General features: G+C 39.7%; 1 protein-coding gene across 2 annotated transcripts in view; it reads left to right on the top strand.

Annotated features, from left to right (window-relative positions):
- Positions 1–620: 620 nt before the first annotated feature.
- Positions 621–21,833, top strand: part of RASGEF1A (RasGEF domain family member 1A) — a 156,430-nt gene continuing 135,217 nt past the window's right edge. For both annotated transcript variants that reach the window (XM_048311062.1, XM_048311059.1), the window contains exon 1: positions 621–1,137. The gene's annotated coding sequence lies outside the window, so the exon portion shown is untranslated. The remainder of the gene's footprint in view (positions 1,138–21,833) is intronic.

Below are 21,833 nucleotides of genomic sequence, written 5' to 3'. Positions count from 1 at the left end.
AGCCCACAAAAGCCTTCCAGATTTAGCAAACTAGTTAGCAAACAGTGAGAACCTAAACATTTCTTCCATTTTCTTGGTGACACTGAAGTATTTACAACTTCTCTGAAGCTGTCCTCTATTAGTTTCCTAAGAAAATATTTGTGTAAACAAACTTATGCATACAAGGGGTGTGAGTGTAATGAAATGATTAAATCATACTTTGGAGACTTAAGGTGATTAGAAATTAGTAGTGTTTGCCCAGAGAAATCTTTGCCATTTAGTGCAATGTTACCCACTCCAACAGCTTCCTTTTTCCTCTTGAAAATAATTTTGGGAATCCCCAGGATGGGTTCTGTCTCTAGCACCAATTTCTGATCTGCAAAGACACGTCCTGCGATGATAAACCAGAGACTCAGAAATTATCCCAGCCTCGTTCTGTTAGGAGTAATGAAGAAATGTTTCTCTCCTTAACTTGTATAAAATTTTGGGGCTCCCAACATCTTTCCCTATTTTTTTTTCCCCCTCTGATCCCAGAATTACCACCCTTGCCCTTGGTTTCCCACTCCCAGATAAACAGCCTATGAAATTGCTGCAAGGAGCCAAGTGCTGCTTTTCACACAGCCACAGAGAGATGTCCTTTACTGAACATATTCTGCATAGAGCCTCCATGCCAGCCTCCAAAGGAGAGAGATGATAATGGAATTGCCGAAATGCCGAGAAGTTCCCCCAGCACAGACTAAAGAGAAGACAGGAGCAGGGAGGCTCTAGAATCGGAGAGTACATCACATATTAAAAAGTAACTTTTCGGCAGCGCATTGCGAGGCTGAGCACCAGGCGGGGAAGGGGAGCACGCAGCCACATGGTATATTCCTGCCTCTCTCCTCTCCTCTCTCTCTTTTGGTCCTTCTCTCTGGCTCTCTCTCCCAGCTCCTCTCGCCGGCGCTGCCTTCCCCCTCTCCCCCTGCCGCAGGCTGCAGAATGGGACACGCTTGTTCCCCAGCCAGCCGGCAGCTGTCACACAGCAGAGGCAGCCAGCAGCCGGTGCGAGGAGTGAGCCTACTCTGTCATTTAGGATGACTCACTGGAATCTGGCATTAATTTCTCTTTTTCTGATAGTGGACGGAGAACAACCAAAAAGCTACACTGGACTAGACCAAGGTAAGAGATTTAAGTGTCTTTTTTACCCTACAGCCACCCAACACTTCGAGGGTGCCAAGCTGTGTACAAAAGCTGGCACCGGCAGTAATTCGGTGGGTGTCTGAACACCTGGCATTACATGCCATCGGTGTGTCTTTCTGGTGTTAACCCTGTGTGTACCACCCAGCTACCCCCGCAGGGAGAGACGGCAGGTCAAAATATAACCTAGTGACTGCATTTTCTCCCCTTAATGCAACTTTTGTGGCTGCACTACCACCTGCTCCCGTGGATACAAGAAGCTTCTCAGTATTGCTAAATGATGAGGCTTTTGTGCTGTGCTGCTGGGAATGGAGCGTACCAGGCGTCTGTCATGGACTCCGTGTGGATTCATTCCCACAGCAGTTGTTTCATCACTTTAATGAGTTGAAATTCCACAGTCCAGGGAAACGCTTCCCTGTCATTCCCTCTCTCTCTCTCTGAGGGGATCTCATATAGATACGATCCATTTTCAGGCTTTTCAAAAGTAGTGCTTGCTGAAAGCACCAGAACAAGTCTGCTGAAGCACAGGCAGTGCTGCACTATATATTCTGTCTGCATTCCTCTCTGCTTTTTCTGCTGTGAATCAAAAATTCAGTGTTGCAGGAGGGTTTTTGCAAGGACAGTAAATGTCTCTGGCACAGAAATTTAAAGTAAAGGGAAAAGCTGTTTCTCCCCATTCTGAAATCCTAGCAAAATATTCTTCCATTTTCTGAGGAGGTACAGTATTTCTAGCAGAGTTATCTAAGCAGGTTTCTTCTGGGGCTGATTGACAGTTTTTAGTTGTGATTTTAATGGAAATCTTTCACTGAATGTCTACAGCTTCATTTCTGTCAATCCAATGCTTTTTACCAAATGGCTGTCTTCAGAGGGTGACACCTTCAAAATTAACCCAGCATCATGCTTTTCTAGATCTATAAACAGAGTATCAAACCAGCTGGTGCACATTGCAGAATTCCACGATCTTACCTTTGGATCTTTAATGGTGTAACTGCAGTGGAAGACATTTGGTTTGGTTTACAGGTTTGCTGTAGTGTGGAAAGTATCCCAATTGTAACTGAATTTATCTGGGTTTCTTATACGGTTTTTTTCTGCAATATCCTACACACTCTATTTGTCCGGACCTTCTGAGTACTGGCAATAGGTTTATTAAGGGTGGACTTTTAAACCCACAAAAAACTGCCCTGACATTACTGCCGTGAAAAGGACTCTCTGCTCAAGGAAGATGACAGGTCCCACATTAATCACACCCATGGAGGTGACCAAACAGGTATCAGCAATTAACAAAAAAACACCACTCAGCTTCCTAGTAGCCACCAAGACCCACAGTCTGTTGACCCAGCACCAATATTTTTGGAATGAACTCAAACATGGCACCAATAAACACTCCCTGTAGCTACTGCCCCCTCCATGCACTCTTTAAAATAGGTTAGGGGAAAAAAGGTTCTTCTTTCAGAGAATTTTCAGGAATTTAATACAGAGCTTCAGGAAGAGGTAGGACAACATCTTGATGTGTCAGCATGGATTCTACATCATTTTCCATCAGAATATGGTACAATTTTTGGGTTGTAAAAGTGGAAAGCATTTACCAACACTATGCTTTAAGATTATTCCTAGTAATTTCGACAAGTGCAGAGACTTTTTTTTTACTTACTTCTTTTTGTTAGCATTTAGATATGGTGCCTGACTGCAAGGGTATCAGATTATTTCCAGGGAAAGTAATTCTAAAGTACAATTCAGACAACAGATCATTGTGATTCTTTTAACAGTTGATAATATTCATGCAACTTATTTTTAAATTAGTACCTATTTATTGTACACCAACTCTTAGTCACTTGCTAGTAAAGCACATGTCATAGTCTCTGGGGTCTGAGCAGCTATTTTTGAGCCTGTCTGGCTAATATCTAGAATACAAAATTATCCTGTTCACAAGTTGGGCTTTTCTGTGTTATTTTCCTTTCTTCTGAGACATCAGTATATTATCAGTTTTCATCTGGGTGGCTCCTTTCAGGTGGAATCTTAGTCCATTTAAATGCAGACAATTTACTGCGATAACAGTTTATTGTAACTTAGCAACAAGAGATAAAAAAACCCCAAGTTACATCCATCACACATGCAAGCCTTGTATTGTGCTGCCCTGTACTCAGCAAATTAAACCCTTGAGATAAATGACATTCTAGACCAGTCAGGTTAATATCATTAGCTGGGCTGGCCAGTTGTTCTAATTACAGAAGTCAAAGACTGCAGGAAGCAGCTGCAAAGTCAGTACACGTGCAAGGAGCTGTTTGTAAAGCAGAAACACATGCTTTAACGTGAGGGGTTTTTTGTTGCAATATGAATTATTAAAGAAACGTATGGCATTTAGTATCACTGACAGAAAAATGGTCTGGCTGTGGTCCAGGTGGCAAGACTTATATGAGTGGCATGGCGTTATCACTGGTCTTTCTGTGAAGCTTCATTTCTGGCGTAATATTTTTCAGTAAAATAAACAAACACTTCCAGTGTTATTTCTCTATGATCAGGTTCTTGGGTCATTCATTTACTGGTGAGCTGGGAGGACAACACAAGGAAAATTAGCACAATGCTACCTACTGTCCTACCTATTTTACTCCAAATGGAGAATCTGCTATCAATGAAACATGGTCAGGGAGCAATAAGATTGCATAGCTGGTACACTGGAATTGGGAGGAAACATCTGTAAGACAGACACATGCTCAACTCTGGAGCTCTGCTTGAGCCTACAAGATTAATCCAGCCAAAAAACAGGTAAAAGTAAAGTCAGGCAGCTGCTCTGATGGGTGGCCAGGGATTCCCTCAGCTCTGAGTTTCACATCCCTCTTGGCATTTCACCTCCAGAAACTGAATTCAGGAGAGGCAGACATCTTGCTGTGGTTAGTTAAGTGGATTCAACCTCATAACTGATTTCCTTTAGAAAAGAAAAATGTTCAGCCAAGTTCTTTGCCTCAAAAAATCAGCTTAAATAGAAGGTCTTCACTTCTCTGATATTTTTGTATATTTCATTTGAACATAAAGCTCCATCCAAAGATGAAGAGCATTAAACAAATCAACTGGGTTTTACATGCCAGGAATGAACAAGCTCTTGATAACAACCTCTAGGAAGGTATCAAATCCGTCCCAACTACTTGATAAACCATATTCTGCACAGAGGCCTGCAAAAATGGACAAAGTTTCATCTCCTTTGAGATAAACACACTTAGCCACTTTCATAGCTCTCTATTAATATCACTGTAGCTCCAGCAGCTGTAGATGTATTCCCTGCACCCTGAACAGAGTCAAGACTATCTCCTCCCCACTGCATAGTACTGTGTTATAAGGTAAGCCAACTGCACCTACAAATAACATTTTAAACAGTTCTATTAATCATCATAAAGATGGTATTTCAAGTTGAATTTACACAGGCCCTATTTTTAGAACAGGGGACATTTTGCACACTTGCTATATTGCTTTCCAGGACCTTCTTGTAACATGTTCTCATCAATTAAGACCAAATCTAATCTTAGTCTAAGACTGAGGATGTTTATAGGGGTTAAAGTAAGGCACGTATGTGATGCAAAACAGGCATCCAACCCTCATGATTAGGCATTGCCTTTTGAGGAGAACAGTTTTCTTTAATTAGAGTAAAGAAGTCTTAGAATTATAAGATCGTAGAATGTGCTAAATTGGAAGGGACCCATCAGGATCATTGAGTTCAACTCCTGACCCTGCAAAGCACCATCCCCAAGAGACGCACTCTGCCTAAGAGTTGTCCAAATACCTCTTGAACTCAGCCAGCCTTGGAGCTGTGACCACTGCCCAACCACTTTCTGCGTAAAAAACTCTTTCCTGGTATCTTTCAAACACACTGTAAGTTAGTGATGAGTGTACTTGTTGGATAAGAACTGTTGCTTTCTTCACCTTCAATTCTTGCATTTTTCAACAAACTTTACCACACTCTTCTAGCATTTTCAATCCAATAGAATTTAAAACTTTGACCACCTACACCAGTGAAGAGTACATCCAACTGAAACATAAAGGAGTAATGTAACAAATGTGTAGTGTATCTCAGTATGTATGCATGGAAATAGTGTCAGAATCTAATATAAATACAAGGTAATATGTCCAATTTCAGTCACAACTGAGTTTGAACGTATTCTTCTTTAAAATAAAATCAGGAATTTCAGGCTTCTGTTTAATTATTTTGTTAGGACTAATTATTTTTCCATTAAAACCTATATTAGTTCTGTATTTATTTAATCCAAACAGTGGTCTGTATTTTCTCTAAAATAAAACACAGATGATGCAGATTCCAAGACACTGTTTTACTTCTTTCTTGCTCAAACAAAATAAAAACAATATTGTGTTCATCACAAAGTGGCTTTTCCCGTACTCAAGATTTGTCAAATAATTTCCATTTGTGAAAACTGACATCTTTCAAAACTGAACCAACAGGAAAATACTTTTTTTCTTCTCATTCATTTCATTAACATGTGAAAAGTCTTCTCACTCAATATCAGCTTGCTTGTTTGTGTTCTTTTGATTGTAATTCAAATCTCAAAAATCATGAGGAAGCTAAGTATGCTAGACGTGTATTCTCTTTAGGTTTTGAGGCAATTTCATTACTGAGTTGTTGGCTAGTTTAGGAACGCTGTGTTAAAGACAATCTGTGTGAATAAACTAACAACTGTCCAAAGGGAAACACTTCTGAGAGGAAGGAGTATACTCTCTAGAACAGTTCTCCTGACTGACACATCTGAAATGGATGCTAGACATGATATGAATTTTCATTATACTCAGCAAGGTCTATATGGCTTTTCCTTCCCATTTCTCCTCGCGTCTTTCCCCACCTTTTCATATTAATGATGTGTGTTTGAGAAAAATGTTCTTATTCCTCAGGGCACCAGCAATGTTGGGTAGCATTTAGCAAAACATGCATCATCCAAGGGATCTGTAGGTTACACCAGGGACAATACCATGATCCACACGGTGAAGCAACCAGAGTGAAAGCCAAGTAAATTGTTGCTTTATAGGGAAGCTTGGACCCTGGAGCCACACAGTACTTGAAATCATGTAGCAAATGATTTTGTGTGTTGTAGAGATACTGGAGCTTTATGGGACAAGATCAATGCATTGAGATGTACAAGAGCAAAAAAAAAAGTGTATGGTGGAAACAGAAAATGAGATACATAACTCTCTGTTAAAGACTTCTTTCCAACTTTTAGAATGAAAAGACTCGAGTTTTTTCCTAAGCTGTAAACACTACAAATTCTGTCATGAAACTCAAAAAGATAAACCACTCAAAAATCCTGTGAAACTGTGTGCTGTATACACATACATGTTCATGTATGACACCATAAAAGTTCCAGATCCTAAAGAAGCCAAAAAACACCCTCAAAACAGAAATGCAACCACAGCCTTACAAATCACATTTGGTCATCTTTGAGGAAAGGTTTTAGGAAAATAATAAATTTAAATAGTCATTTTCACATAAATAGAAAAGAACATGGAAGATTTGAGCAGCCTTTCTTTAGTTCCTAAACACCTATAAACTCTGCCTTGCGTACAATCACATCCTCACAACTTTACAATCACAACTGTGTCATGTCTAATACGCTGAATCTATAGTAAACAAGAAATTATCCCATAAAACTCCAGGACACAGTTCAGGTCATGAAACACACAGGCCCCTGCCATGCCAGAACACAGTTCAGGCTTCCTTCTGGGGGACACCACCAGGGTGTGTGCAGCAGAACAATGCCATACCCTGCCAGGAGCCACCTGGGACTGTGCTTATCCCATCTACTGCTCTTGGAGAACAAAACAGAACAGAACTGGGCCAGGACAGAACTAAAATAGACAACCTCCGTGTTACCAGGAACTGCAGAAAGCACCTACTATGCTCCAGTTGTTAACTTCTTTAAGGCTGGTAACAGATTTGAGAGGAAAGGAAGCAATACGGAAAGCCTTGCACTTCTAAGAAAGCCAAATATTGCTACAACTAGTTTCTTCACAAGGGAAATGAAAGAAAGAGTTAATTAAACCTGCTGTCTGTGGTTTGAAATATTAACCTGACATTGGTGTTTATCTCGTGTGAAACAGCTTTAATGATTCTACTTAGCCTTTACATTTCTCTCATTGTTTTCCTCACTGTCCTCTGTTGCCAGTAGTATTATTACACTTTCAGTTTTAGTAATAAAACAATTACTGAGACTCTCTGCTGTTTAATGGGTTTGAAACCTCAGGAGCTGAAAATAATTAAGTTGGATTTTTGTGCTTGCAATGAAGTTTGATATTTGATAAAAAAAAAAAGAAAAAATCAAAACTAGGAGAAAGATCCATAAATACTAAAGTCAATTGGGACCACTGAATGAGTCTGACTTCCAGCATACCACAGCAACTCCATCATTTCATCCAATTTTACCTATGTCAAACCTAGCATCTTATATGGGTAAGTTCATTATAATAAAAATAGTTTCAGATCTCAAAAAATGATAATACAAGCTGCAAGTGCAAGACCTTACAGCTGCTGATCACAACAGAGTGGCACCATCCCTGTCTCTTCAAGCCAGCTAACCATAAGCCCCCTACCTTGCAACATATTCATCCTGTCTAAACAGAGCAATTTAATCTCAAAATGCATTTCTCACAGAAAGCTAAGAGAAACTTTAAAAAGAAAAGAAAACTCATTAGAGGACCTGAGCTAGAATTAAAAAGAGATGACAGGTGCTTCTACCACTTGCTATAAAAAAATGCCAAAACTTATAATTTCAGAAGTCTCGGGAAAATTGCAGCCGCATCACACTACTAATTTTGGGAGTTTCCTACCTGAATAATGTACTTTTCCCTCAGCATTGTTTCTTGGATAACATAATGGGGAAAGAGGCATAACTGCTGGGTTTAACATTAATCAAAAGATTATCAGTGCTGCCCCTCAATAGGTAAACATAAACATTAGCTCTCTGTGTAATTTCTTGCAAAGGGAATGTATAAAGTTGTCTGGAGCCAAATGCATACATAACATTAAGGATCAAAAAAAAATGGAGGGATGGCTTCTACACAGTAGGAAAAAACAGGGCAAAGAGAGACAGCTCTGTGCAGCATTATAGTAGGATTTACAGAGGAAAATCATCAGTTCCCTCAGCACTCCCTACAGCTCTCTGAAAAATTTGTTTGCAGGATTGCTGCTTCCAATGAATAAAATGAACACAGCTGAGGCAAAAAGGGAGCAATAGAGCACACTGGAAAGTGAAGGAAAGAAATAGGGGAAGGAAAAGGGAAAAAGAAAAGAAAAAGGTATTTTCTCCCTCATTACTCTCAAGGTTTCTGACGCATAGCAGAATTGGGGATGAATCAATAAAGAAATAAGGATTAATATACAAATGGATACAAAAGAAAAAGAAAACAAATACTAGTCATGGAATTGTTAAGGTTGGAAAAGACCTCCAAGACCATCAAGTCCAACCTTTGGCTGAACACCACCTCGTGAACTAAACCGTGGCACTGAGTGACACATCCAGGCCTTTCTTGAACACTTCTAGGGATAGTGACTCCACTGCTCCCCTGGGCAGCCCATTTCCATGCCTGACCACCCTTTCAGTGAAGAAATTCTTCTTGATGTCCAAGTTGCCTTGGTGTAGAGCTTGAGGCCATTTCCTGTCATCCTGCCACTGGTTGTCTGGGAGAACAGACTGGCAGACTGACCCCCCAGTTACACCCTCCTTTCAGGCAGTTGTACAGACTGATAAGCTCTCCACTGAGCCTCCTTTTCTCCAGGCTAAACACCCCCAGCTCCCTCAGCTGCTCCTCACAGGACTCATGCTCCAGCCTCCTCACCATCTCCCTTCCCCTTCTCTGGACACACTCCAGCAGCTCCATGTCCTTCTTGTAGTGAGGGGCCCAGAACTGGACACAAATGGAACAAAATAACATTACAAATAGAGCATTGAGGTGATGTAACAGATGTCCCCTCTCCAAAAGCTAGGGCCATCCTATGGTCCATTACTGTGGGCAGGAACTGGAACACATGTCTTTAGGTGCAAACCTTCTGACAAGATATCTGACCCTTCAGCTCACAGTCCTTGGGCAATGGAAGCAGGGATAATGCCTGCTGGAGATGAGCGGGGGTAGGGATGGGGCTGATGCTGTTAGAGACCAGACACCATGACAAAACACGGTCGCCACTCTAGCATTCACTTATTCCACACTACAGAAATCAATTCAACATCTTTCACCATCCTGTCAGTCACATTCTGAAGCACTGCAGGACAAATGGATTTTCTCTGTGACAGCAGGATAGGGATCATGAATTCTGATCCTTCTGTTGGACAGTTCAGTACCCATAAATTGTCAAGATGGCAGAAGCCACACTGCATTTTAGTCTCCCACTGCCAGTGCTTAAGGGTGTCCATCCAGAAGGAACAGATTATTGTAGATGGTGGAGGTGTGGAACAGTGATTTTTGTGAGGCACAAAACAAAGAAAAGACCTAGGAACAACCACTGAAATACAAGGAACATGGTGCAAACATCTCCTTAAATGTACTGAAGTAGTACAGAACTGTAGTCTGCTGAAGAAAGAAATACTGAAGAGAAGAAATATGGGTGCTAGTATTTCACTAGTGTAAAAGTGGAAAGCTGTAGAACTAAGTGAGGATTTGATTTTCACCTGTTGTGACTCAGAGCCATGCTAAATCATTACAACCTCTTTTCATGGAACATCTTAGATTGCCAGAGCCAAACTTTCTATGCCAGTTAACATGGTGGGGCTGAAAATATCTCTGATACTAGCTGAGCATTTTGAGTAAGGAAAACCAGGAGAAAAATCAACAGAAAAGCAACCCAATATGTATTATTAATCTATCATCAATGTATAGTCGCTAAATAACAACATTGTTTTTATCTTCAGATCTGTACTGTTAACTCACAGTGACTAATATCCCATTCGTATAATGCTTCTTGATATGTTTTGACAGCCAGAAAATTGTTCCTCTGCCTGAACTTAGGAAATAATTTCTTTTCTGAAGTGAAAAATTAAATACAAGGCACAGCAGAAATAGCCTAGTCATCTTCTGGTAAATATGAAAATTAGTGTTACATACATATATCCCTCATTAAGAAACCTACAATCATACATGTCTGTGAGTGCTAAACTGCTTAGAAAGTAGAGCCTAATACTGCTAAAATGTTATTACTGTTATGACAGCAGAAGTGGGACAGGCACAGAAGAGAAGAATAAACTTTTTCCAATCATAGATTGTATGGGAATTGTTCCAGAAACAGGGTAGAAGCAGTAAGGAAATTAAGTTTAAGGTCCCCACTCTGGAATATAGACTGATGTCCTGTAAGTGGTATCTCAGCCTTCTGTAGTGAGTCTTGGGTAATTCTATGTCATGTAAATCCTGTGCTTTCATCGCCCACCCCTCAGTTCTGATCACTGCCCAGGATCTGACTCCAAACTGCCAGCTCTTACCTAGGCCTCTGTGAATATAAATAACCAAATGTCTCCAATAGGCCAGGCAGCGGCTGACTCCAGGGTTTTAAAGGTCAATAATTCCTTTTTAAAAATCAATATATTTGTAACTGGTGTAAAAGCTTCCAGCCTAAAAATGTGCTTAAATGGACAGGGCTATTTTCCAAGCCACATGAATTCTAACAATGCTCACATTGTCAGTCTTCAAATAGTCAGAAGGCCTTTTATAAGGGATGGGGAATTCTGAGGATTAATTCTGCTCCTTTCCAGGAAACCACCACCTCATCATCCCCTATTCACAGTTTATCACAGACAATAGATACTATTCAACTCAGGTACACTGGAACAGGAAAAGTGTGTAAGCAATAACCAAACAATGGCATTTTGCTGTGTCAAAGGGAAGCAGGCACAGTGTGCTTAGCTTCCCTGAAAGGAGCACTTTCTTCTAGCTCACTCTGTTCGCCATCTATTTCTGTAAGAGTCCTCACTTTTTTAAAAAAAAGAAGGGATTGTCTGTAAAACAAGAGAAGTGGTTCAAGCTAATGCCTTCCCCCCTGCATTGTATAAATGCTAGTGCAATAAATATCTAAGTGAGTGGAATCACTTGCTCTTCTCCTAGAAACTATTTGTTTGGTAAGCTATGATATATTTAATTTATTATTTATAGGCCTAAGCTTTCACATCATAATGAGCCATATCAATAAGACTTGAATACTAGCGTTTGAAATAAGCATCATTGAGAAATGTATTGAGTTGAAAGGAATTCAGATAATTTGACTTCCCTTTGTGCTCCGTCTTTTACTGTGTCCACAAGCAGCAGTAAATCAGAATAACTGCTACCTAAAGAAAGCCTTAAAAGAAAGGTTACAGCAGGGTACAGCTGATGCAAGCAGCAAGTTCCTACATGAAAATAGCTCTAAGTGTTGCCTTTGGTCAAGTTTTTAAGACTCCAAGACAAGCCTCATATTCCCTTGTAAGAGGGGCTCGCAGAAAATAGGCTAGGGAGTAACACAGGACCCACAGGAACACAGTTTCCTAAAATTAGGTCAGCACTGGTATAAAATTAGACTCAGCGTTCTGCTGACCGAACTGAAAAGAGGAGGAGTAATTTTTAATCACAAGTTCTTGAGGATAACGATGTATCTTGCTGGAAGTCACCAAGTACAGGCCACAAACTTGCACAGTGGTTACTTCCTTCCCCTTCCCAACACTGCTAAAACTCATCTGAAGCCTGGACACAACAAAACTTATAAATTAACTATGAGGGACAAATTGTTTCAAGTTGAAATGCGCAGCACTATTTAGACAAATGATTACACTCTATACTACACAACATTCAGTACAAGACTTATTTATCTATTATAATTGATTTCTCAATTAAATTGTCTGATGAAATTTCTTTTGTTGGGGGGCACAGGGGGCTGTGAAACTAAAAATAGAAAAAAGAACAACACATGAAACTATTACATACCTCAGTTCAAATCGCCCAAACATTACAAATAAGTTGGTGAAGTGGAGATTGTAATTATAAAAAAGCATGAAGTAGCAACCTTGGAATATACTGAGCAATGATCTTGAACAATAACTTTCTAAAATCGATTCTAACCGTCTATTGTCTTACAATGCAGCAGCTCTGAGGCTTAGAAATTAAACTCTGGGGAGAAAGAAATGCTGCTTTCTAGTAATGAACGGACTGACCTTGTACTACAGAATCACCTGAGCAAAACATCTAGACTCAAGCAATCAGAAAGAAGGCAATGCAAAAAACAATGCCCACTTCTACCTTACCAGTATTGTAGGACTATTTCAAAATATTTTATTATAAACTGGTTTGACCTACAGTAAATATCATTCTGATCTGCAGAAAGTCATATTCCTACCCACCCCACTGTTCAGTCCCACTGAGGTCACGTCCCCTGTGAATCCCTCTCCAGAGGGCTGTGCACAGACTGACTCAGGGGGATCCTGCTGACTGCAGCCAGCAAATGCAGAAATCCAGAATTATGTCGAGGAGCATCTACTGCAAAAAAGTCCAGGACAGACATTTTTTGGATTGCCATATGTGTAAGGATATTGGAAACTGCCAAAGTTATAAACCAGACCTTGACAACTCTGGCATAGAATTTCCCTCTGTACCTGGGGAATAGGCTAACTAGTGAAATGTAGGATCTCATTAGTTTGCAGACACAATTAGTCCAGAAGCTCAGAACAAAATATCTAACCTGAACCTATCAAAGACCTGGACAAAAAAATTGTCCAATTCCTCCAGCATCACAGTATGGCAAAAGAAAGGCCTACCCACTATAAAAGTCTATAAATTACCATCTCTCAGCCATCTAACATCGATACTAGTTCATGGTTAATAAATGACAGGTTGGGAAATAAGACCCTGGGCTACTGGCCTGGATCAACCTGGGATGGACATTCTTAATACTATTGTAAAGACTGTTTAGCTGGAACTGTAAATTGCGAGGAGTGTGACTCTCTTATTCTGCAGAGCTTGTACAGCACATCAGAAGAAGGTTAATGAATGCCTGTGTGAGAAGCACTAATGAGATACCAAACAGTGCTTTGAAGAGATCTGTCTTTTTGCAGCTAGAGAAACACATACCTTCTTTTCATATGATCACTGACTAGGAACTGAATTCCCAGCCAGGCCTCTACTGGAATGCTGAGTTACAGAGGAACTCCTCTAGCCTGTGCTGCCATAGCTTTTGAGGTTTTATCATACAGCTTCAGATCCAAATGAATAATCACATTATTTCCCTTAGCGTTCTCCAGGGGCAATATAATGGCTACTTGCAATGCTGATGCCTTTAAGATTTCACAGCAAACTTCCCTGTGCAGGCTTATCCCCTGCTGTGCTCCAAATAGCATATGTGAAACCAGGAACAAGCAGCTACTTAGGGAAAGGACAGCCAGTGACCATGGATACCATAACCAATCCATGCAATGGAGCAGCATGCCAGGAATAGCATGACGTATATGTGCATTTATTGCACGTGTGACAGCCTCAATGAGTAATGAAGTGCTAAAATGCACGCTGGTTTGTCACAAACTGCTGTGAAGCATACTGTTCTCATACATGCTGGGGATCTGAAGTGCCAGTTGGGCTTATTTTCTAAAACTTCTTGGATGAAGAGCTTGCCAATCTGCATGGGGTATTTTGTGGCTGATTAATTTTATAGATAGTGCTAGGTAAGAACCCTCTAACTTACTGAATCCAATAGCAATTTTAATCAAACTCTAGTTGCTTGCTAATTTGGAGACATGGGGTGCCACTTTATTGGCTTCTATAGACTGCTTGCTCTCCATATAGATCAGTAGTTCAGAGAAACCTTCTGGCATATCTGTTTCTTTCCAGAAGAATGGACCTACACAAGTGTTTAACCGCAAACCTCAAGGTTTCATACAAAAAGCAATTTAAGAACAGTGCCACTAATTAATTCATACTCCTATTTTTGTAACTTTCTAACATGAGAGCAACTACAAAAACAAATTTCAAATTTGAAAACAACTTGGAAACTGTAGCACAAAATCTGAGAATGACAAAAAGCAGAATATCACTTGTCATATACACCTATGACTAGGTTGTGGAATGTTACAAACAACTCTATCTCACAAGCAGCCGGCAAATATTGCAAAATATGTGTGAACCTGTGCCTAACCCTTCAAGGAACTGTGGAACTGAATAAGGATTTGTAGGAAATTCTGTTTCAGCATCGTGGTCAACAAATAATACTGCATGGGTTCCTGGTCTGCTCCCCCCTTGCTATAATCTACACTCGTCTATAATCTCATTGTGTAAATCAACAAAAGCAGCTTCTGTGCTCCTGCTCACAGTATGAGAACAGTAACTACATGAATCCAGTGAATCTCTGGAAGTCATTCTCCAGAGGGGGATTTCCTTTTTCCATCTGATGTCATCTTTGTTCCCAGATTATTTGAAGGTGTCTGTGCTTCAAATCCAACAAAAACTTTACAATTAATAAATTCTCTTAATTCCAGTTTAAGATTCAGTGTAATTTCTCCTGTATGCTCTGTACAAGCCCATAGATTCTTTCTAGACCAGGCTTTTATCCTCTTGAGTTTGCAAGAGTTTTGGGCAGGTATTTTTGTTTGTGCTTTAATGTTTGCTACTTTTTCCTAGATGGCATATTATGTGTCAGAGACAAAGAATTAGCTTCTCTAACAGGTGGGAGGGTTTGGGGGGTTTTTTGGGGGGGTTTTATTGGTTTTAAGTTAGGTTGACCACTGAGGACACACACATTATGGAGCGCCTGAAGTAGAAACCAAACAGTTTCAAACCAGACAATGGAGATTTTTGAAAACCCGATGACTGCAAACCACACAAATGGAAAGTTATTTCTGTGACTATTTTTCTTATCACTGGGTACTCAAATAGCAGCCTTAAAATAAAACTTAAAAGCTCAGAAAATCCTACCAACAGCAAAGGACTAACGGGAAAATCCTTGTGCTCATTAAAACTGATAGATATAGCTCATTAACTAAGCTATACTACCTTGGACAAAATTACAGTTTTCTGAATTCCATGCCTTTCCCTAAAGTAGAGCATATAGATTCCATGGATATTGTGCAGATCATGACAATGCTTTAGACATATTAGCTGATCTTCGCTCACAAGTCCTAGAGCAGGGACAGCACAGAGTTTCCCATGCAAACACACAGGTTGTGCCAGCCTGCAATATCCATCATAGATCATAGGTGTTTTTAGTAATTTGTAGCACAACTCCTGTAAAGGACTGCAGGCTCCAAGAGGCTCGAATCCAGCTGTTTCAAATGCATTTGTACTGTCTTAGCTATATTTTACTTTAAAAGCACAGGTACAAAATCAAGTCATCAAGTTAACGTGTATTTGCTGGCTTTATCTAAGCCCTTGTTACACGTGCATTGCCCATGATAAGCCAATTAGACTCTTTTGAGACCTGGATACCATCTGTTGAAATCACTGGCAGCCCAGCAGGTAGTAGTGTCTCAGTCCCTCAGTGGATTTCACATTTTACCACTCAGAACTCCCAATGGCCCTTTCCAGCACCAGAATGAAATAGAAAAGAGAAAAGCTTTAGTCCTTTTCTATTGTGAAATGAGCAACAAGAGACAGAGCATGCATTTGTGTGTGTGTAAAGTCACTTCTTGCATTTCCACACTCACTGCACTTCTGATTTTACCTTGAAGACATGAAGGTTTTCAGTTGCCATAGCAACCATGTTAACAAATAGCAGCATAGCTTTTACACAAATGATGTGGTTGTCAGGAGTTGGGGATAGTCTAACAGGTTTTTATTAAATCCCCCAAAATACACAGTTTTTACCTAAAGAAATACATCACTTTTTTTCTTAATTGTATATTTCTCATTTCATAACAGCAAAGGTTTTTGTTTAATAGGATATACCTTTATCAAGAGCTTCCAAATTTGACAAACCTTATCTTTCATGACTTAGGAAGGGATCACATGACTGCAGCATTCTTTAAAAGGCATAAACTGATTTGCATTAATGTTTCTCTCACTGAGCAAACTGGGGGGCTATAAATATAGCTCCTGTCTTCAGGATTACTTAGCAATTTTGCTGCTCTGAAGGGGAAAAATAAAAGCAGAGGAAGGGATAATCTTCACTGTCAGATGGAAAGGGAAATTCTGTACATCATCCAAAAACTATGATGAATCTGTTGGTTCCTTTAAAAAGCAAAGGTTTATAAATGCTAAATTCTGCAGTCTTCAACACCTGAACATTTCCATTGCATGAGTTTAGAATAAATTGCTGATAGTCCACTACAATAAATATTAACTTTGGCAGATTTTGTTCCTAGAGAGAGCAAATTTTGGTTTTAGCTGAAGTATAATAGCAATAACTGTTTGCACTTCTCTAATCCCTTCCGTCTTCATACCTCCTTTGAAGCACTTCAAGTATCAGTCAAAACTATTAATTGGAAATACGACCACATTTTAAGAATGAATAAAGTAAGATCCAACCTCAAGGGGATGGGAAAAGTCTGGAGCATAACAAACCATAGACCATGGTAAACAAGAAGAGGTGATTAACTATTCTGAACACCTAAGCACTTGCTCAGCCTTTTATAAGCCAAAGAAGACAGATAAAGTTTCCCAAACGCTGTCATATTTAAAAATTTATGGATCTATTTAAATACAACCACAGCATATGTGTACAGACACTTGCTTAAAAAACAGCCACAAACTTCAGCTGGCTGAAGGATCTTTTTTGAATTCACATCTCATCTCCTTGGCCAAAGCAATGACTTAGCTTCTGCATTAAATTTACTTTCCACTTCACACAGCTATTATACTAGCTCAAAAATGGCTTTCTTCCAAACTCTTAACTAAGACCATGTCAAAAACTGCTCAATAGAATTGCACTCTCATGACACTTGGCAGCCAGCATTTTAGATTCTACAGTTACATTTCCACTTCACTGTCCACTCCTACCTGAGGAAAATACTAGTCCTGAGATACGCAGAAGATACGGTAGGTAAATTAAATTAAATTAAGTCCTGGTTTTACTTATTTTGTATCAAACAAATACAGAGGGGAAGGCTCTACTCTCCTTACATGCAATTTCTTTGTATCCCTGCAACAAATCCTGTTTCCATTGGGCACCTTTCATCCGTATCTTGTTAGTTTGGTAAAATTAACAAGCCATGGATAAACTTCTGTTCAGCTGTTTAAGCCCACTCTCCTCCTATTTATACACACACTACAAATCCAAGATGAAATAGGTGCTGCTAGGAAGACTAATTTCTGAGAGTTTTCTCATTCCCTCCCCTATTAGCCTCCCAAGTCTCTGTAAAGTTTTAGAAAGATCAGCTTCAACATTTTGAAAATTTTAGCAGCAAATATTCCTTGCCAACAAATAGCAAAGGAGCCACCAGGGCAAATTTCCTTTTTTTATGTCTTTGCAAGCTGTATCATCTTGCTAGGATAAGCAGATGCTTATTTCACCTACCTTTAAAGCTGACTGAGCTCTTTATATGTGTCTTTGGTAGGCAGCACCTTGGAGAGCCTGCATGAGCCAATCACACTCTGCATTTATTTCCATTGGGATTTCTCTCCCAATATATTCTAGTTGTGCCTAAAACATTTATAGAACAGCTTCCATTTTAAAAAAGAGCTCACAAGCCTAATATACAGATTCACTTCACCTACATCAGGCACACAGAGCAGTTTGACAGCTTTCAATTCTACCAAAATGTACATTTTGAGGATTTCTGTGAACAAAAAGAAATCCACCTAAAACTTCAGAGAGAATGTATAGATATATATTAGGCTATAGCTATGTAGTATGGGGCAATATTCTGACTATAGGACTAGAAACTACCAAGGATGTAAAAACTGTCAAATGGATGTTAAATATCCATGAGCTTAACTAGTATTGATTTCACATCTTATTAACAGTAGCTTTCACAGAGTAGCATTTTTCACCAATATTGCTACAAAGTTTGGGGTTTTTTTTTCATTTTCTTTGTTTCAAGAAATTGTAACTTCTCATAAGACATTTCATTGGAAAAGACTGAACTTTTTCCAGTCGAGAATGAACATTTTGATTTATAATAAAACATTTTCCACAATAATTAGTAGGCCGGGGTACCTAAATGGGACAGTCAAGTCCCTATTTCAAAACTCTAAGAAATATTTCTTGAAAGCACACTGCCTGTTTTCAGGAAAGTTCCCTTCCTAATATGACAAGTGAGATTTATTGCCAGTGCCCCTCTGCTGCATGGTTCAGGTTTAACTGTGGTGTGCACTATATGCAGCACTGTCCCTGGGTTTCCTAAGAGTTCTAGATGGTACACAGGCTGGTTTGGAGGAGAGCTGGGATAATTTTGGAGTGATATGGCTCAGAGTTTTCACCTCTATTTACTTACACATATGCAAGGCAAGTGTCTGAAATAAAAGCTTACAAGGGCAGGAGGGCCAGACATATTCAACACATGAAATAAAAGGGTGTCTCTGCAGCTTCTTTTTATTCCATATGTGATTGGTCACAGGCAACAACCTCATCCCAGAGTTGAAAGCAAGACCTAAATATTCAGGCTTTCAAAGTTCAAGCAGGATATCATACACTGAGTAACCCAGAGCCCTTGGCAGTAGAACATCAAAGCTAAACTACAAGAGGACTAAAAATCTGGCTTGACAAAGAGTAGTTCTTTAGATGTACCATGCTCTGTCTGTGCCACATAGTGTAATGCAGAGACACCCAAACTAACCTGTCAGCCAGTAAATTAGCAGAAATGCCTTAATTACTTCTCCATCCCAGTTCATTAATTCTTTTGAGAAGCATCTTGCTGAAATGGTAAGTATAGGCATCTTTGCATGACACTAAATTATGTCCCAAAGATCTAGAGAAGTAGGGAGCTTTGGCAGATTTCAGATTCTAAGGAAAATAAAGAAAAAAATAAGCCCTTTGACTTTTGTAACTAATTACTAATTGCCTGCCCACTGCATCAAATCACACTCTATATGAGAAGTCAGTTAGTATTGGAGTTTTTTATTTATTTGAGAAATGCTGTTTTGGTAATTAAGTAAAAGTGCACATGTGGCATGCTCAAGGAATTGTATTGTGCCTGAGAAAGAAGCCAGGCTAATACAGCCATGGAAATTGAACCATTCCATTAAAGCAGAGACAAGTATAGCATGGACAGTAGCACTACAAGCTGCCTCCACAGCTCTGACAGCCAAATTACATCAATCACGGCCACAAGGGGATGGATTTAAGGATAAGGATAGCACTGCACATCTCCAGCCATACAAAACTTGGCCTTACTGAATGCTTGTCAGGGAGTGCCAGCTGCATGGTGAGGGCAGCTGCCCACAAGTCATCAGGCAGACCCATCAGTTTACTGAGCACAAAGAGCCAAACAGATGACAGAGAGTAACAGTTTTTTGTCATCATATCCAGAGGAAAAAAGATTCTTCGTGCCATTACTAATCTTGTGAGCCCTTTTGCTTTGTTGTTTTAGCAGACACCCATAAGAGAGATGCTGGCCCTTAGTTGCATAGTTTGTTGATATGTGTGTGGAAAGCAGAATTTTACTGAACCATGCACAGCCCTAACCTTTGCAGATATAGTTTGCTGCTGAGAACCTTTAAAAGACATTACCCCGTTTCAATACTGCTATTGCCCAATTTTTACTGTTCTCATTTCTGTGCCAAGAAAAAGGAAATTAACATCAAAGTTGCATGGCTTCCTGCTATCTCAACATGCACAGAATGCAAGACCTTTTGCAGAGAACTGCAGTAATATAACAGAGAGAAAATAGAAATACTAAATTCTTTGCCATTCTAGCTCATTTTTCATACAACAGATATTCATTTCTGAGTTTTTTAAACAGTGATATTAAGGTCCCTTCCTGGAAGCTGTGAAATAGTGCAGTAATTTGGGAGGATTCAGAAGGAGAAGTTGAAAGGAGAGGACACTACACCACCCCACCAGTCTCAAGCTCTCTCACACAGGCAAAATTCTGCCAACAGTTGCACCCTGAAACACAATCTGATGCTCACCAGCAAGGTGCAGCCTGAGTGGGGGGGCTAGAGGGGCTGGGTGGGGAAGGGTACAGGGACAACATGGAATGCCTGCAGGATTTGCATCACTCTCTGAAGACCTGGGCTCAAGTACCACCCTCATGACCTTGGGCAAAATATGCCCAAGATGGGCCTGACATGCTCTGAAGTGCTGCTCTTTAAGCTAAAATCAGGCACTACATCAGCATCAATGTAACCAGATGGAGCCACTGATCAGAAAGGAAGACGATGCAGATAGAAGAGCAGTCTAGAAATTATTGCAAGGCCTTTGTTCAGGCTGCAATGTTTTGGGGTTTTTGTAAAGCCTACAAAGTGCCAGAAACGCCAAAGAAGTTTAAAAAGAGTAATCATGAGGCAGGAATGCTGATTGTTTTAATTTAAGACTCCTGCTTACTAAAAGTAACAAACAGTAGAAAAGTCATTGCTCAACACAGGAGACAGGTGTAACAGCTGTAACCTAGGGGTACATCAGAAAAGCCCTGACTGCTGGGTTTTTTTCTTTAATCTGAAGGAGGAAAAAACAGTATTAAGATAAGGAATATTCCTTGAGAAGGTTATCAAGAAGATGGAGCCAGGCTCTTTACTGGATGGTACTGGATGTGAAACAATGGAGATAACTTGGAAAAAACAAAAGAATTTCGGACTGGGTATAAAGAACATTTTTGTCATGAAGGTGACCAGGCAGTAGAATAGGCTGCCCAGAGAGGTTTTGCCATCATCCTCCTTTGAGGTTTTCAAAACCAGATCAAATAAAGCTCTGAGCAACCTGGTTTGTTCTCACAGCTGACCCTGAGTTGAGCAGAAGTTTGAACTAGAGACCTTGTGAGGTCCCTTCCAATGTGATTTATCCTATGATCTGCCGGAAATACCCCAGAGATAATTATAGAAAAATAATCCATGCATAGGAAAGATCAATGAATAGTTCAGTCAAAGGGGAGAAGGCATGTATAAAACAGAGAGGAAAGGCTTACATGTAACTCTTTCAGATGCATATGGAGACCTATTAACTTGCTTTTGCAATGTATAAAGGTCTCTGTTTGGAGATGAAATGCTACCATACTTGTGAAGAAAAAACAATTAAAATACTTTCTCATCAAAATTGTCCCACTACAATAACTTCCTTACAAAATAGAGTGTTTATGATGAATATCATTTTTACCAAGATCATTTTTACTTCTTTCACAAGAGAGTAGCATTTATTTACTTTATTTCAGGGAAAATTGACTAAGCCAAACGAACAGTAGAATCCTCACCCTGTGTCATCAAGGAGTGAAAAATCTAGGGAAACTGTCCTTTTCACTCCTTAAAAGTTTAGTAACTATTCTCCATCTTTACAGTATTCACCAGCTTTCTTTTTCTCCTTTTATCTCTTTCAGTCAGTGGGTAAAAGGCAACTTGCACATTGTTGTCCCGTGATTCATCCTGAATGTAAAACTACACTTTTAGTATGACATGTGGTGTTAATCACCATCTTCCTGTCACTTGATGTCAGAGCTGGCAATTTTCTAGCATCTTCACTGTGTGGCCATGTGTACATCATTTCCCATTTCTTTGCTGCATCCAAGTCTGGGTAGCAAACGTAACTAAACTCATCTATTTCAAGAGGTTTTTTTTTCTTTTTTACATATTCAGAACCTGCCTCATGTTTGGACAGTGTTAGA

Source organism: Corvus hawaiiensis, chromosome 8 (genome assembly GCF_020740725.1).
Source record: "Corvus hawaiiensis isolate bCorHaw1 chromosome 8, bCorHaw1.pri.cur, whole genome shotgun sequence".
Taxonomy (NCBI): Eukaryota; Metazoa; Chordata; class Aves; order Passeriformes; family Corvidae; genus Corvus; species Corvus hawaiiensis.
This window is presented reverse-complemented; position numbering and strand designations above follow the sequence as displayed.